Below are 15,919 nucleotides of genomic sequence, written 5' to 3' on the forward strand. Positions count from 1 at the left end.
TACATAGATTTGCCTAGCTCTTGTGGCTTTGATCCAACTTTTAGACTTGTTAATTGATGTGTTTTGGCTTTCATTTCGCACAGAAGATCGGTTCAATCTGAAGCTCGTGAAGAGGTCACCCTGAAAAAATACTGTTTTTAAAATTGAGCGATTTCGCCATTGGTTAACTTCGAGTAGCCTTGAAGAGTTTCTGTGGCTTTTCTAATTGGCCTAAAATGTCCACGATAAGAAATGTGAAACCTTACAGAACATTACAGTGCACTCTCAAGGTGAGAGTGGTCAAGTGAGACTGCTGAACACTTTATAAACTTTGTCTTGCGACTACAGGCTACAAGATAGATTCACGAAGCCTTGTGAATCTATCTTCCTACGCATCATTCTCATGATTGCTGAGGCGTTATGCCTGGGCGCTCTCATTGACACTAATGACAGATATTTCTATGTACGCTATTAACAAACTATGTTTACAACACTCAACGTGAAGTACGTCTACTTAGCATCTTTCGCCATGCGAATACACAAGAAAGGCAAAAAATCTTCATATGGTGGTTTTGGGACGTTAACCCCCCTCCCCCCAAAAAAGAGCAAGGGCACATGCATCTTGATGCAGTTGAAATGCAATTTAACCAATGTGGCGGCAATCGACAACCTGAATTGTGAAAATCGCATCTTTTTGCACAAGCTACCACTAGTCTTAAATATCCGCGGAGATATTTATTAAAAATCAGTACTTCAATGTAAATGGGTGAACGTTTTTATGACAGCAATTGTGTCTCGTCAATTATTCAAAATAAAAGATACATAGCGTGCTCATTATATAAACAATAGAACAATGACACTATTGCACACTTCGCAAGAAAAGTGCCAAAAGTGAATATGCGTGCCTTGTCTGGAGATTGACGTAAAAATTTTCTGTCTTCTTCCAGCTGCAGCCAGAAGCATTTCAGTTAAACGAGGTTTATCACGTTGCAAGTACATAGCTAGCTGGATTGCCCGCGTTTCCGTCGAAAAAGCAAGCGCTGTAACGGAAAGCAACTTTTCTTCTTCCTTCTCGGGAACATTTGTGACACGGTGGCGCCAGGTTCACCAGTTTCTGTGTGTTGCTTTTTTAAATGTCGGACCAGCTGATCTCGCCTCTTGTACGTAGCTGCACAGAGAGAGCACTCAAAAGGCCTTTCGTCCGTGTGCGTCGTCTTGTGTCTTTCCATGGTTGCCTTCACGATAAACGTTTTGCCGCACACATCGCACTGATATAGCCTCTCGCCAGTGTGTTCGAGAGAGTGTTTCTTTAAATGATAACTATTCCGACACAGTACACCACATTCGTGGCATAGATGCCGTCTCCCGCCCTCATGGTCCTTGATGTGTTTTTGGAGGTTCACCGTGCTGGACAAAGTGAAGTTGCAAGTAGGACACTCGAAATCTGGGTCGGCGGCCATGGTTTCTTCTTTTAGCTGGAGGCTCGAAGATTCTCCGCTGACTCTAGGAATGCTGCGAGGTAAAAATAAAAAAGGCGGGCTGATTAAAAATGTTTTTCGTTGCACGCAACGTTCTAGGATAGTTCAAACAGCCAATTACAAGCACCTGAAATGAGCCTTTCTTTGCCGCCTGGTTCAAAGTGATGGGCACGGGGAGCGATTGCTCATAGTCTTCTACTCTTGAAGCTGATCTTCAGGCGTCCTCCCAGTTGCGTTTTATACTCTTATTACAATTCTAATGGTAGATTACCTTTCTTTAATCTTCATATAGAATATCAGAGCAGTGTAAAGACGCCTAATATGACTGGAAAGTGAAAGACATCGAAAGCATCCGCATCACCTAGTTTCTTGCCCTTACAAACAAAAGCGCGTGTTGTACAAGTCGTTTAGTCTCCAGCTCTGCCAACACTTCACTTTTTTAAACACTTCTTTAAACGCTGGACTCTTATGTGTAAATAATAAAGTACTTTGGCGTCAGTATTCTTGAGGCCATGGCGTGTTTTAAGGCCATGTGAATCAATGCAAATATTTCACCGAAGCTCACCTTTCATTGTCTTCGATCACTTGACTGCTCCCGCCCAACATTGCCAAGTATTGTCTTGGTGTCACTGTCTGAGCCATAGTCATGTACGAGCCTGTGCGAACTGGGTAAGCACCTATTTTTTTTAAGGAAGACACCACTGACGTGGAACAAGTTGTGTGCTGCTTATGAGGGCGTGTCACGCTGCAGTAGAGCACCCACATGTCAAAACAATCAGGCATGCTCGTAAGACATTTTCACGTGGTCATGACATGGCACAAGATAGCACTTGGCGTGTTTAAGACAACAAAAATTTTACTTGTGTGAACCTGTGCCCGAGAAATGCCAAGTCAGACTTCATGCGATAATAACTGTGCACTGAGAGCGGCGATAAGCGCGGTAGGAAATTTTAGTCTAAAAAAAGTACGGAGACAAAGTTCGAGCCTTGCAAGACAACCTTCATGCATCACCTACAAAAAATGGAGGAAGTGACTGTAGTATCCGCAATAATAGCCCATCGAATATACTAAATTCATGGGCGTTCCATGGTAAAACGACATGGGTCGCGGAAGTTGGAACGGAAGATGTCGAAAACATATTGCCACAGGCATCAACGCCCGCTGACGACTGAAGTTCCGACTAGTTGAGGAGGGGCAAAAAATAATCCGAACTGAAAACTCAACTATAATTGTTTTTTCAAACAGTCGTTATATTATATATGTCAAAGTTATGTATAATTTTACTTTACGGTGTATCAACCTGGCTCAATGATTGATTACCTTAATTTTGGTCGAGCGCCATAATTGAAGAGGAAGGGGGGAGGAGAGTGTATCAGGCAATCAGTTATCAGTGGTGCAATTATATACAAATTCCAAATCCCGACGGAGGCGGTGTGTTCCATTGAGTCGCACGTGATTGGCTCATTCAAGCCGTCACGAATGCTGTAACGTTCTATGTGACGTGGTCGAGGTGTCACGTGACTTTTTTTTTCGGTTTTCAGAGGAAGGTTAAGGAACGGTGGGGCTCTTCGATTTTCGACTTTTGGCTACCCGCGGGCTGCCACAGCCAGCCAGAGCGCGCTCGTTTTTCTCGGGCTGCTCCATCCCCCCCACGGCGCACTTCCGGTTGGTGTTCGTTTTTCTCGGGTTGGAAGTTCTGGCGACCCGCGGGAAGCCCGAGGGTCCACAGACGCTTCCAGGACAATTTACTCGTGGAAGCTTTCTGGAAGGTTTTGGGCAGGTTTCGGGCTAGCAGACGCCGAAAAGGTACGATGCGTGCTCGGTGCCATCTTTGTGAGGGCTCGATGAGTTGTAATGTGGGCGCTTGAGGACTGCGCATTCGCTTGTCATTACGTGTGGCGTTATCTTTTAAAGCCTGTTCCGCCTTGCGAAATGAGGCGATTACGAGTGGCGGCGAGTGTTTTAAGCTACTGTTCATCGCATTTGTTATGTTCCCGCGGAGCTTCCTCCTGTGAACAACGCGGTGAACTGTTGCCTGTTGACTGTGTCGTGCACATGCCTTAAAAGATATGTACGCAGTACACGTTTGTACGCCCGCATGGAGACAACTTTGGACTTAATTTTTTTTCGTAGTAATCGTTTGTGAAGCTGTGCCTGCTTTCCGTGCACTTAGCGAAGACGATTGTGATCGAACTAGCTTACTCCGTCGTAAGTTTGTGCACGTGAACCTCCTAGAACCTCTGTCCTGACTTCACGATTGATCTTCGATGAAGATAGAAGGCCCTAAATCACGACTGTTGGTGATGCTCGCTGGTCGCGAACGGCGTGCGAACCCACTTCCATCTAAGAGCCAGAATATATGGTATAATATTATAAGATACGGCGCGAGAAAAAAACGGAGAATAGAATCAGAAATGTATACATCCTTTCGTGGCCCATTTCATCGTTGGCTTTGTCTTTTTTCACCTCTTCGTAATAATGCCGTGGAGTACGTACTATGACCTAGTAGGTCGAATCAAAGCTGATATACATGACATTCGTTAAGCGCCTCTTAGGACGGAAAAAACAGGCCAAAGCCAGTTCTAAAAATGGGTCGAAAACGTGTCATGCAAATGTTTATTTTATATACGACGCGCACTCGTGGTACCGATGCCTGCGCATATTATGAACTTCAGACAAAAACGTAAGTTGGTCAACGTGTGTTTGCGCCATATGATACGCGATAGCTGAGCAGGTATATACATATATATTCACGCTCTTTTGGGGACACGATCACTTTCGTGTGACTTCGTATCGTGTTGTGCAGTGACTGATACATGTACTAAATGAGACGTGAGCTTGTCAAGCTGTCACCATTGCGGCAGCTCACCTTGCATTGTTCTCAAGGCAGCGTGCGCCAGCTGGCTGCTTCGTTGGCGGACGCGGCGAGTGATCGTGCGAGCGTACGAAGTCGTACCACAAATGTGTACTCTCGAGGATATTATTTCAGCTTTTTGGCGAGCTTAGCTACGTATTTGCAAGCGGACAATGCAGAAAAAAATCAACATAGGCGCGGTGCGTTGTTTTCTTTGCCGCCATGACGGTAGAGTTGGTTTACGTTTACGCTGGCTGTCCTGCGTTCGATTTTGCGACCTTTGGGCTGTCGCCAGGCGGGCACGTAGCCAGCTTACGTCAGTTCCTATCGGAACCGGATGCAGCGGTAGCTTTCGGGGAGCTCGCGGGTCACCAGAACCAACCCAGGAATCCGAGAATTGAAGAGCCCCAGTTGGAGAGACCGTCCGAAAGAAACCGGATGAATTGAAATGGCTGCTAGGTGGCATGGATTGAATTGAAATGTAAGGGATTCGCGACTTTTCAGCATTCAGGAACTTAGACAACATGGCGTATCCCAATGCCATGGTTTTCGTCTCGCCTGTGTGGCAGCTGCAGCCGAGCAGAGACGACGAAGCGAGGTTAAAGATACATTTAAAAACTTCCCTGAAGAAGAGTTCCGGCAATCGCATCGTCTGTGCGAACGAACAGTGCGTAGCTTGTGCGATGAACTTGACCCTATCATCGAATGCCAGCAAGCCAGTGGCCTTTCCACAGAGAGGAAAGTGTTGTGATCGCTGCAATTTTTCGCCACCGGTTGCTTCTAGAGGAGCGTTGGTCGCGAGGAGCACACCGGCAAGTCTCAGCTGGCTGTGAGCAACACTATCAACGAGGTGACGCAGGCCATTATCACCGTGGCTGCTAGAAAAAAGCTAACGGACTTCCCACTGACAACAGCAGCTAAGGATGAGGCAAATGCGGAGTTTGTGCAACGCGGTTGCATCCTAGGCGTGCTGGCGTGTGTCGATGGCACGTTGGTCACCATTCGCAAGCCAGAGGAATTAAGATTGGCCGACACGATGAGCTTCATGTCCAGGAAGGGCTACTATGCCCTGAACGTCAAGATCTTAAGTACCGTTACGATTCTTTCTTACTCGCCCATCGGAGCAATTTTTCAGTTGTGACGCCAAAGCTTAAAAAAGTAAAAATGCAACAAATAAAAAAGAACCTGCAGGGAACTGGGTGCGAGCTAGTTGGTGTCTCGCAAGGCCTCGGTAATAATAAGGGGCTAGTGTTTGTGCGTGAGCCAGTTGCCGTTTTTGTACTGGCGTGCATGTGTAATGGTGTTGTGCATTTTGGAGGTAATCGGTAATTGGGCAGCAGACGTAGCAGAAATATATACACAACAGGGAAGTATTTCCAACACAAAAGTGCTTAAAATCACAATTCCATGAGCAAGCTTTGCATTTACGAGTGTTCTTTCCCAAGAGCAACGCGTAGGTTTTCACGTATCGATCATTCAGTAGAAGTTGTAGCCATGTTGATTGATTGATACGTGGGTTTTAACGTCCCAAAACCACCATATGATTATGAGAGACGCCGTAGTGGAGGGCTCCGGAAATTTTGACCACCTGGGGTTCTTTAACGTGCACCCAAATCTGAGCACACGGTGCTACAACATTTCCGCCTCCATCGGAAATGCAGCCGCCGCAGCCGGGATTTGAACCCGCGACCTGCGGGTCAGTAGCCGAGTACCTTAGCCACTAGACCACCGCGGCGGGGCAAGCAAAATGATGCATACACGTAGCACACTTCGCACCATTTTGCATAACCGCGTCTTTACAGCGCACGTAAAATAAGGCCAACTACTGCAGTCGGCCGTGGATTCAGTGAGGTCATTCTGTGGAGCCTAGTCCTTTGTAGCTAGTGGCAGTTCTCTGTGTGGGAGGTTAGTACGCTAGACAAGATTTGCGTAACTTGCTAGCTGCATTAGATGAAATGTGCAGCGACGTTGAAAAGCTTCGTGTCATCAATGCGAGAAATAAAGGGGGCATCAAAATTTATGTGAATTTCTTCAAAGCAAAAAAGTTGGTGATGGTTGTGGTGATTACGTTGCTACTGGCAGGGTTAGCCAGGCCGACAACAAAAGGAGGTCTGAGTTACTTTTTTGTTTTTTTCTTCCTTTGTCAGCCCAAAAATTTCTTTCAGTTTATTTTGAAAATTCACACGTGGTGAGTGAGAAACAAAATACGCAATTTTAAGTAATAATTTTTCTGAATTCCTTGGTTTGCCTTGTCTGTTAGCCTCATGTTTTAATAATTTAAACGCCCCATATTATTCAACGAGTCATGCTGCTTTTTTGCACAAATGTGCCAAACTAGGTTTCCTGCACCATCCTTATAAAATTAGTGTAGATTATACCACGCTTCACCAGAGTCGCACGTTTGACAGTATATATCAGTGACAATAGCATTGATGGTCTAGACATGTGGCGCTTGATTTTGAGGCCATCAGTCTCACAGCCATACACCAAAGATTATTTTAATAACTGTACAATGCTGGCACGCAATATGTACAATAATGCATGCAGCCAGATACCAGATGCAACATTTAACCACCCAAAGATGGAAATTCAATCGTAGTGGGGAAGTTGTGCGCGAGTGCACAACGACCATGGAGGCGTGAAAATTTTTGAAACAGTGCTGTAATAGCACAAACAAACACGTTTGATTATATAAGCTCAGCGACCACTCCATTCATTATTCCTCTCGCTACCCTCCGTTCGTACCTCTCCCGAAGCCACTTGTCCCTCTTTCCGAGCACTTTTTCCAGTCTTGCGGGGCATACGTCATTGATGACGTGAATCTCCAAACACTGCCTTGTTCTGGTTGCCGCGACTCCGCCATCTGTCAACTGTGCACTTGTTGGCGAACCGTTGTTGCCATGTCAGCCCGTGCTTATACGAAGCGTGCCCGTATGAACCCTGTTCTATGGGCCACGGTACCAAAATGATAGATAGATATGTGGGGTTTAACGTCCCAAAACCACCATATGATTATGAGAGACGCCGTAGTGGAGGGCTTCGGAGATTTCGACCACCTGGGGTTCTTTAACGTGCACCCAAATCTGAGCACACGGGCCTACAACATTTCCGCCTCCATCGGAAATGGAGCCGGGATTTGAACCCGCGACCTGCGGGTCAGCAGCCGAGTACCTTTGCCACTAGACCACCACGGCGGTGCAAGTCGTAACCATGTGTACAGCAGAGGAGGGGTCATTTCTCCCCTCCCCCTCCTCAGTGTGCTACACCCTTTGTTTCCTTCTAAGGGAACCTTCTTGTACCAATGACTGTACTAGGACGCATTGTTTCCTGCATATGCGTGGAAAAAAAGGGATTGATTTTGAGTATATATGCAGTACTATTTTATATCACTCTTCATCGCAGGTGTGGAACGCATGGCTGCGCATCCTTGTCGTGAACCAATTACTCTCAGGTCCCTGCCATGACTCCAGGTTGTGGGAACACAACCCACTTGCACGCCTAGCTTGCACATCTACAGCCTGGCGAATATCTGCTTGGTAAGTACTAATGTGTACTGACTGGGGCAGAGCACTGGGATTTTGTGTGTCGATTGCAGGAGACGTAGGGTATCCCCTCGGGCCATGGCTCCTAATTCCAGTCCTTGGCAGTCAACCGTGCAACACTTCGGAAGGCCGATACAAGAAAGAGCATGCATCCATGCGCAATGTTGTGGAAAGATGTATCGCAGTGTTGAAGAGCAAGTTCCGCTGCTTGCAGCACTTTCGAACGATGCTCTACAACCCCGATCAGGCAGCGCAAATCATCTATGCTTGCGTTGCTCTCCACAACATTGCGTTGCATGCAGGTGACTGGACCTTGGACGAGTATGTGGTGGACATGCCACCAGCTGAGGATGACGATGGGGAGCCAAGGGAGAGCCATATGCTCACACCACGCAACGTGCTGCTCAGAGACAGCAGCAGCGCAGCGCTGTCTTGGGCCTTTTTTGAAGTTCACAGGAACGGTGAGTTTTTATGTTTTCATATCACACACATAATTTATTTATACCAATTCTAGTGCATCTAGACATGACAGGGCTGTGTTTGCCACATTTGAATACACAAAGTACTTACTCGTGCTTCAATATGAAACAAGGTGGCAATGTGAAAATGCTTCATTTTCTTTAAATGCACATAAAATGTGCAACAAAAGCACCCTTTTTCGTATCAGTGATCCCAGTCACAACAGACTAGATTGGAGCAAGCATATATGAGCGGTACCCTGTGCTGAATGTTGCCATAAAAATTGTGCGAACAATGCAGCAACGTCACACAATTTCTTTCACCAGAACACATAAAATTGCGATTTCATTAGTAACATGTTGCATGAATACATGATTCATAAATCCGTCTCTTCTCATAGTGACTGACCACAAGCATTCAATTGTGCACGCCAGGCTTGACGAGCGATTGTGCCCGTAAAGTTGTGCTTCTTTCTTCTTCATTGTCCTAAACATTGTATGAACGTTGAAATAACATTTGATTTGAATTCTCGACTGCAGTCATGCTGCAATGCTAAAAAATACGTAAATCAAGACAGCAAAGACCAGGCGAGTTGTTTTGATAACACAGCATGAATAATTGGCTCAGCGATTTCGCGGCTTCCAAACCATACCACGTTCAAAATTCATTCCCGCAACGAGTCGTTTACAATGAAAACCAGACGGAATCAATCGCTGGCATATTGCTGTGATGATGACCATTTTCATTTGTGAAACTGTGCGACATGACCACTTACTAGCTTAGTGCTCTAAAAAGAGACTCAGAATGCAGTTGTTGTACCTTAGCCTCATTGTGCGGAAATTAAAATATCACAGTGAGCTGCAAAACAGTGTGATGCAAAAAGATATCATATCTTTTTGCATCACACTGTTTTGCAGCATACACTATGCGGTAATGCTGCATAAAAAGCGCAGTGAGCTAGAAAACATAGTGGGGCAAAAGAAATATCACAGAAACATTCACTGAAGATATCTTCTATACAGTCATGGTCTCCGTGTGAATGACTAGACACCTTTGAAATGTAGGGAAAAACACTGTCACTGAACCAGTTCGAACATGCATTCAGAAACGCATATATCGTACATAAAAAAAGCTGTACTCCTTGTACAAAGTAAATGCTAACCTAAATCAATATGCACTGAATGCAAAACAAAAAACGTATAAAATAAAACATGAACAGCAAGACGTAAGCATATCAAAAACACTAAACGAATAATGAATGATAAGACGTTGAAAACATGGCAAAAACAAACTAAATTATGTATATGTCTCCCGAAGCGTATTAAATTGCACATGAACAGCAACACCTAAACACATTGAAACCGACAAATCATTAATGAAAGATGACAAGAAAAAACATTCAACACATGACGAAAAATTAAGCTAAACTACGTATCCCTTTCTCGCAGAAAGCCCTCAGCCATGGCCTGTGCCAAAGAATTGACTGCTTGCAGGGTGCCCTCCTGCGCCGCTGCCACCTTCTCCCGTGCTGCTGCTATACGCCGTGCTGCGGAAGCGATGCGGGTGGTTGATGTTTTCATCCTCCGCAGCACCCGCGATGAATCATCGTAGTGAAAATGCTTAAGTGAGCTGCCGGTAAACCCTTAACCATCTCGTGACTGGAAGCTGCTGCTGCCAAGAATTGCAACAGGCACAACATTTCTCCTCAGTTGAATATCCACTGGCCTGATGGAATCCTTTGAAAGTGTGAAGCTTCGTGTACAAGCTATGCCCACCTCGTTGGTACCAACAAAAATTTGGTAGAAGTACTCTTTATTCATCTCCTCAAATGGATCTCTCACCATCAAACAGCCCTTTTCAGGGATAACCAACATTTTCCCCGGCAGTTTATCATTGCAGATATCGAATACTGTGCCCTCGATACAGTGCATGGTGATTATTTACAGCCCAAGTTGGTTTCAGTCGTCATAATGGAGCATGGCGAATGTTTACGTCCCTTAAGTAAAATGTAAACAAACGGTCTACTTACCATGAGCCCCTTGTCGCCCTGCTCAAGGCTCCAGTCCTGTGCTCAATAAGTTCTCAGATGCTTGCGTGTTACTGTGTCACTGCAGTCTGCAGCCGCTTCAGTGGCCTCCACCTCCATTCCCATCACAGCAGTGGGAAAATCCGCCTGCTGGAAAGTGTCGTAAGCATGATCTTTCAGAAAGTGGGTATTCCTTACTCTGGATATTTTACAACCTTACGTACTAAACACCTGCGGAAATTTTCTGCAGCTATTCAGTGGTCATTGATATCATGTATTACCATTTTAGTACATGCACTTGTCCGCAGGCATTGCGTGTGTTATGATAAATAAATACCCCTTGTACTGCAAGGGCTGTAAACTGATATTGTAGTTGATAAACCTACCCGCTTTTGAATTCTTTCTCCTGCGCTATATTCCCGTTTAACAAGGTTCCGCTAAAGGCACACCTTCAGATATCAAACTCTGTTATGGCACCGCTCAGGAATACGTGATACTGTGGCGGCAGAGTGCTTACGTGTTGATAGGTGAGACCAGAGACGCCACTGAAGCAGGTACTGCAGGTACTTCATGTGCAGGTACTTCATGTTCAGATAACCCAGAGTATTACTAGAGTTACTTGTGCTTAGAATTTTCTTCTTATTTTTTCAATGGCTCCGCACTTGTTTTGGTGGCTTCGTTCAGTCTCAATTCGGCACACTATCAAAACAACATGATTGGCCTCGTACACAATGTCATGTCCTGGCCATGACACTTGAATACTAGCAAAACATTGGCAAAAGCACACTGGGATGGCTACTGAAGCAAGTTTTCTATTTGTGCATAAAATGTTTTTGAAATACAGTGCAAATGTGTAATTTTTTCCAATGATTTCATTACTTATGGGATTTAGTGGTGTTGTAGTACTAAAATAGTTACATTTCTCTTGTGAACTGAACACATAACTATTCGAAGTTGGAATACTCACACACTCATAAGAAGTTCCAACACATGTCTATGTATTCCACAATTTCGTAGGGGCTGCGGCCGAGCTGTTTTAATTTTTGACAAGTGGTATTCCGCAAAAATAAAACATACCAAATAATCGCACTTATTAAGGTGAACCTGGCATGATATGCAGGTGCTCAACCACCGCCAAAATGAAGCCATGACCACTTTATAAACCCTTGCACAATTCAAATAACCCCTGAGTTAGTAGTATTGTCAGCTGCCCATGTGCCACAGATGGAATGAAATGCGATTCTGAAAATTTCCATACAGGATGAGTAGAGGCAGAAATGTAAAGGCAGAAGCAAAAAAGATTTCATCAGTAAATTGGTGAATAGACATTTTAGAGAGCGGAGGAAAGGGACACATCTCTAGTAACGAGAAGTGTAATACCAATGGTGGATTACTGAACCAACCGTTAGGTATATAGTCCTAACCTCAAACTAGTACACATATCTTTGTTGAGGCATTGTATATTTTGTGCAGAGCAGCAGCACTATCATTCTTGCATTGAATTAGCACTGTACATGTATCGCATTATTTCATAATATTCAAATATCGAGCACGAAGTTCAATAATCAAGAGTAATGTAGCATCATGTGCAGACAATGAAAGTAAACAAGTACAAATAGTCTGATATTTTCTCACATTATGTAATTAAGTAGAGCACACATTTTGTTATGTCTTAAATGGAGAAATAAAGCCGCATTATTTTGAAATTAACAGAATGGTGGTTTATTGACTCCCAAATTACATCACATACTGCTAGTATCCAAGCTACCACGTGACAGCACATTACACAGGGAAGCATGCAACAGCTACAGGTTTCGTCTACTTCAGCACATTACTTGGGTCCACAGTAGCTAAACATCCACAGATTCAGCTGACTTCTGAAGCGTACTTAAAATTCCACTTGACTTGAGGAGTTTTGTGGCCTCTTGGGAAGCAGAGGACAACTAATAGAAAGGAACCAGGTATGTACTCTGTTCCACTAAGTCGGAAAAAAAGAAAACCCACAATATGATTCAGGTTCAAAGAGCAGCAGGACAATGGCGGCCATGAAAAAGAAAAGTTTAAGTAGCGTGTTACCAGATTCACATAAAATGTTATCTGATGAGAAAATTGCAATACAGCTACATTACGTATCATTGTCAACTAACGTAATGATGGCGAGATATGCTAAAAAAAAGTTTTATTACCTGTGTCAAACAAACATTGAACAAATACACGGCGTTCAAAACAGATAATCTTTTTTAATTTTGGGCGATACTGGTGAAAAATTTTATCCTCGTTTTTTCATTAACCGATAAATCAAGTCCTCAAGAGCCCATAAAAAGTAATTGTACATGTGAGTATGTAGTGAAAAAGTAATTGCTAACATTGTTTAAAAATACTGTTTTGGTTCGTTCTGTACCGTGAAATTATGATATAACACAACGATTTTTTGCCATCCTTGTGCGAAATATCTTGAAGTTCCTACAGCTTCTATGTTCCGTGGCTGTGTAGGGGACAACAAGCGAGTATTTCGCATTATTTGGTACATGAAACTACACGGTAAGATGCAACTCAAGAATTCCAGGTGAATACAAATAATAATATAAAGCCTGACACCAATTACCCCTACTACTAAAAAATAGCCCAGATAAACTTAAAAAGTGGCGCACCATGCAATGCTCTCCATTACGAGCAACGCAGTTCATGACGCCAGTTTGGAGTGTGTGCCCATTGATGCAGGCTTGTGTACATCCACCTTTGAGGACGAAATACCGTGGACTTGAAGAGCTGTATCCGACCATGACCATACTGTCGCCATAATTGGTACCATACTGTCGCCAGCCTGACCACAACATATTGTGCGATATGCAAAAATTAGCTCTAAAATCAAAACAAATGACCTCATTGGCACTTACTGAGCATCACATTTGCTCAGAGCAGTCTCAATATAAAGATTTGTATTGTTAAGTAAACTAAGTTTCAGAAATTGGTGTCAGTACCTCTAAAAAGAAGCAGCAGTCTTGAATCCTTGTTCTCAAGCTGGCACTAATACAGAACAAGTCTGTCTTTCTAGCTATACTAGGGATGGTTCTTCCGTTGACCAGTATCGTACAGGCCTAAAAGGAAGCTTACACTTTTCATGAGCAATACTTGATAAACTAAAATATGGGCTACGAAAATACACAAAATTAATCGAAATAACTTACCTAAATTGGTGAAAAAGCTTCTGAAACTTGCAGCTGATATCTGCGTCGTACAAGAAAGGGTGTCACTGCCTCAGCAAGTGAGCGAGTGGCACTGCGGTGGCAAGAGCTAAGGAAGTCACATTGTTTGTACTACACAAGTACGGAGGTTTGGTAGTAGTGAAGCTGCTTTGAGTGCAGGATTTACACTCCACCAAAACCCAGAAAAGAACAACAGTAGCGCACAATGTTCTTTTTCAAGACCCTAGTGAAACCCTTTGTCCGTCATGTTCAAACTACGGTTAATCCTAAAGGAGTGACACTGTAAACCAAGTCAAGCCAGCCAAATTACACATCTTGCTCATTAAACTTTAAACATTCGCACATCAATACCATCACTGAGAACCTTATTTCTTTCACAGGTCTGAACTGCCAACGGCTTTCCTACAACAGGGTCGCGCTTTAATAGTGCATTAAAAAGAAAACATTTTGTTTCTGCACAAGAAGATTCCGAAAATAAAAACGAATAGGACAGAGGGCACACTTAAAGAAAGACCTTGCTCTTAGGGATGGTGGACCCGCGCCACCGATTTTCCACAGGGTGGATGCCTTTCCAACTTGCGATGTATTTTGTTCTGCCTAGCACCAGGCCTTGAGTGCATTTGTACAAATTTCCCCAGTAGGTGCCCAGAAACACCTATTCTCTGCCTTTCACAGCAGCAGCGGACGCTCAACAGTTTTACCAATGCTGTGTTCGGTAAGGTACACCCAAGGGTTTCCATGGGTTTTCACAGAATCTTATCAGACCACTTTTCAAGATAAGCACAAAATGCAAAAATTAAAACCAGATAGGCATACTCCTATACTCATTAGTCAGCCTTGGCATTTTGTAGGTTATCCTTCCACGTGACATTTCATTTCCACGTGAAAATAAAATATTGGTCATTAGTGTAGATGCATTGCTTTAGGGTCCTTGCCTGTTTTTCTTGCTTTATTTCTAGGCTTAGAGCATACTTTTATATTCATTGTCACAGGGTCTGTCTGTAAAAAATAATAAGTATGGGCTTGGTAAAAAATATTGATTGACCAGATCATGGTGCACCGTGGTGCTCCAGCCATCCTACTGGTTGCCACAGTCTCCTTTGATGACCGCTGACTTTAAGGATGCCCTTGCAGCATGAAATTATCATTGGAAGCAATCTATCAATGCTCAAAAATTAATTTTGGGTATGAAAATAATATATACCGATGAGATCGCTAAATACAATTTACCAAACCTAATCTCGTTTTTTTTCTACAGACAGACCCTTTTTTCACTTACCCATCACAGTGGTGACTGCTGACTCAAAGGTCCTTGGCTTGAATCCCTGCTGCAGGAGGCATATTTCATGAAAGACGAATGCTACGTGTCTGTGCGCTGATAAATGCATATGAAAAACAAAAGCCCAATATGGTCATAATTTTCGCAGCCGTTCATTAGCCATACCTTATAATCATATTCTGGTTATCCTTATATATTTCCTTCTCATTTCAGCTGTGGGAGCGCGAAAAACACTCACTGTTAAACTCACTGATGAGGACTGGTGCCCAGCTCGCAGGTGACAGCCATGCTGACTCACCAGGGTACAGCGCCAATTACGGTACATACTCACTGCTGGGCATATCACTGAATCGCATAATTAACATGCAACTTATGCAGGTGAGAAAAACATTTGTTTGTTTACGCTTGTAACATATATTTGCATCAGGGATTAAGCCTTTTTTTCTGTTGTTCACTTCCCGTTGCAGTCAAATGAGGTCACCAGCAGTTCTGCTATGGAACTGGAAGCATTGAAAAGAGGCCTGAAAGGACTCGACGAAAGGAAAGTGTGCGTCCACGAGCCGGTCACAGACCGACATGTCCAGATACGGAAGCTTATGGAACAACATCGACCTGATATTCCGCACTTCATCGATGCTTGGCATGTCGCTAAACGTGAGTACCTTGTTTCTTTCGGTGCCTGTTTAGTCTTAAGATGTCTCACTTCTGATCGTTGAAGTGATTGATTCACATGCTTTTGAAAGTCATTGATGTGGAAGGGGGGACAACTATTGGCCACCAGAATCACTCCCAGAAGAATTGTAATCACCTCTGGTGCAGCTGAGGTAAAAATGGCTGGCTTAGTCTTTGGCATAGCAGGCATATATGGCCTCACTTTGTTCATGTGACGGTATTTCAGTTTGCTTGCTCAGGCCACTGCCGCTACTTATGTAGCCTAGGTTTTTATAGAGATACTTTATAGCCACCTTGCACCTGTACAAAAGCTGCAAGGCCATAGTGACTGACCTGTGGAATTCGAATGTCAGATGTGCAGTGCTTCCAGTCAATGTTACTGGCTTAGAGAATACACGTTGTGGACCTTTTGTACAGTTGAATC

General features: G+C 43.8%; 1 long non-coding RNA gene across 1 annotated transcript; it reads right to left on the reverse strand.

Annotated features, from left to right (window-relative positions):
• Positions 1-699: 699 nt before the first annotated feature.
• LOC142777480 (uncharacterized) lies at positions 700-2,172 on the reverse strand. Its single transcript, XR_012888127.1, has 2 exons — positions 2,023-2,172; positions 700-1,491 (listed from the first exon to the last, which is right to left on the reverse strand). It is a non-coding gene; the product is annotated as an uncharacterized LOC142777480 (long non-coding RNA).
• Between the last annotated feature and the right edge of the window lie 13,747 nt (positions 2,173-15,919).

The sequence above is a fragment of the Rhipicephalus microplus genome, chromosome X, assembly GCF_043290135.1.
Source record: "Rhipicephalus microplus isolate Deutch F79 chromosome X, USDA_Rmic, whole genome shotgun sequence".
NCBI classification, from domain to species: domain Eukaryota; kingdom Metazoa; phylum Arthropoda; class Arachnida; order Ixodida; family Ixodidae; genus Rhipicephalus; species Rhipicephalus microplus.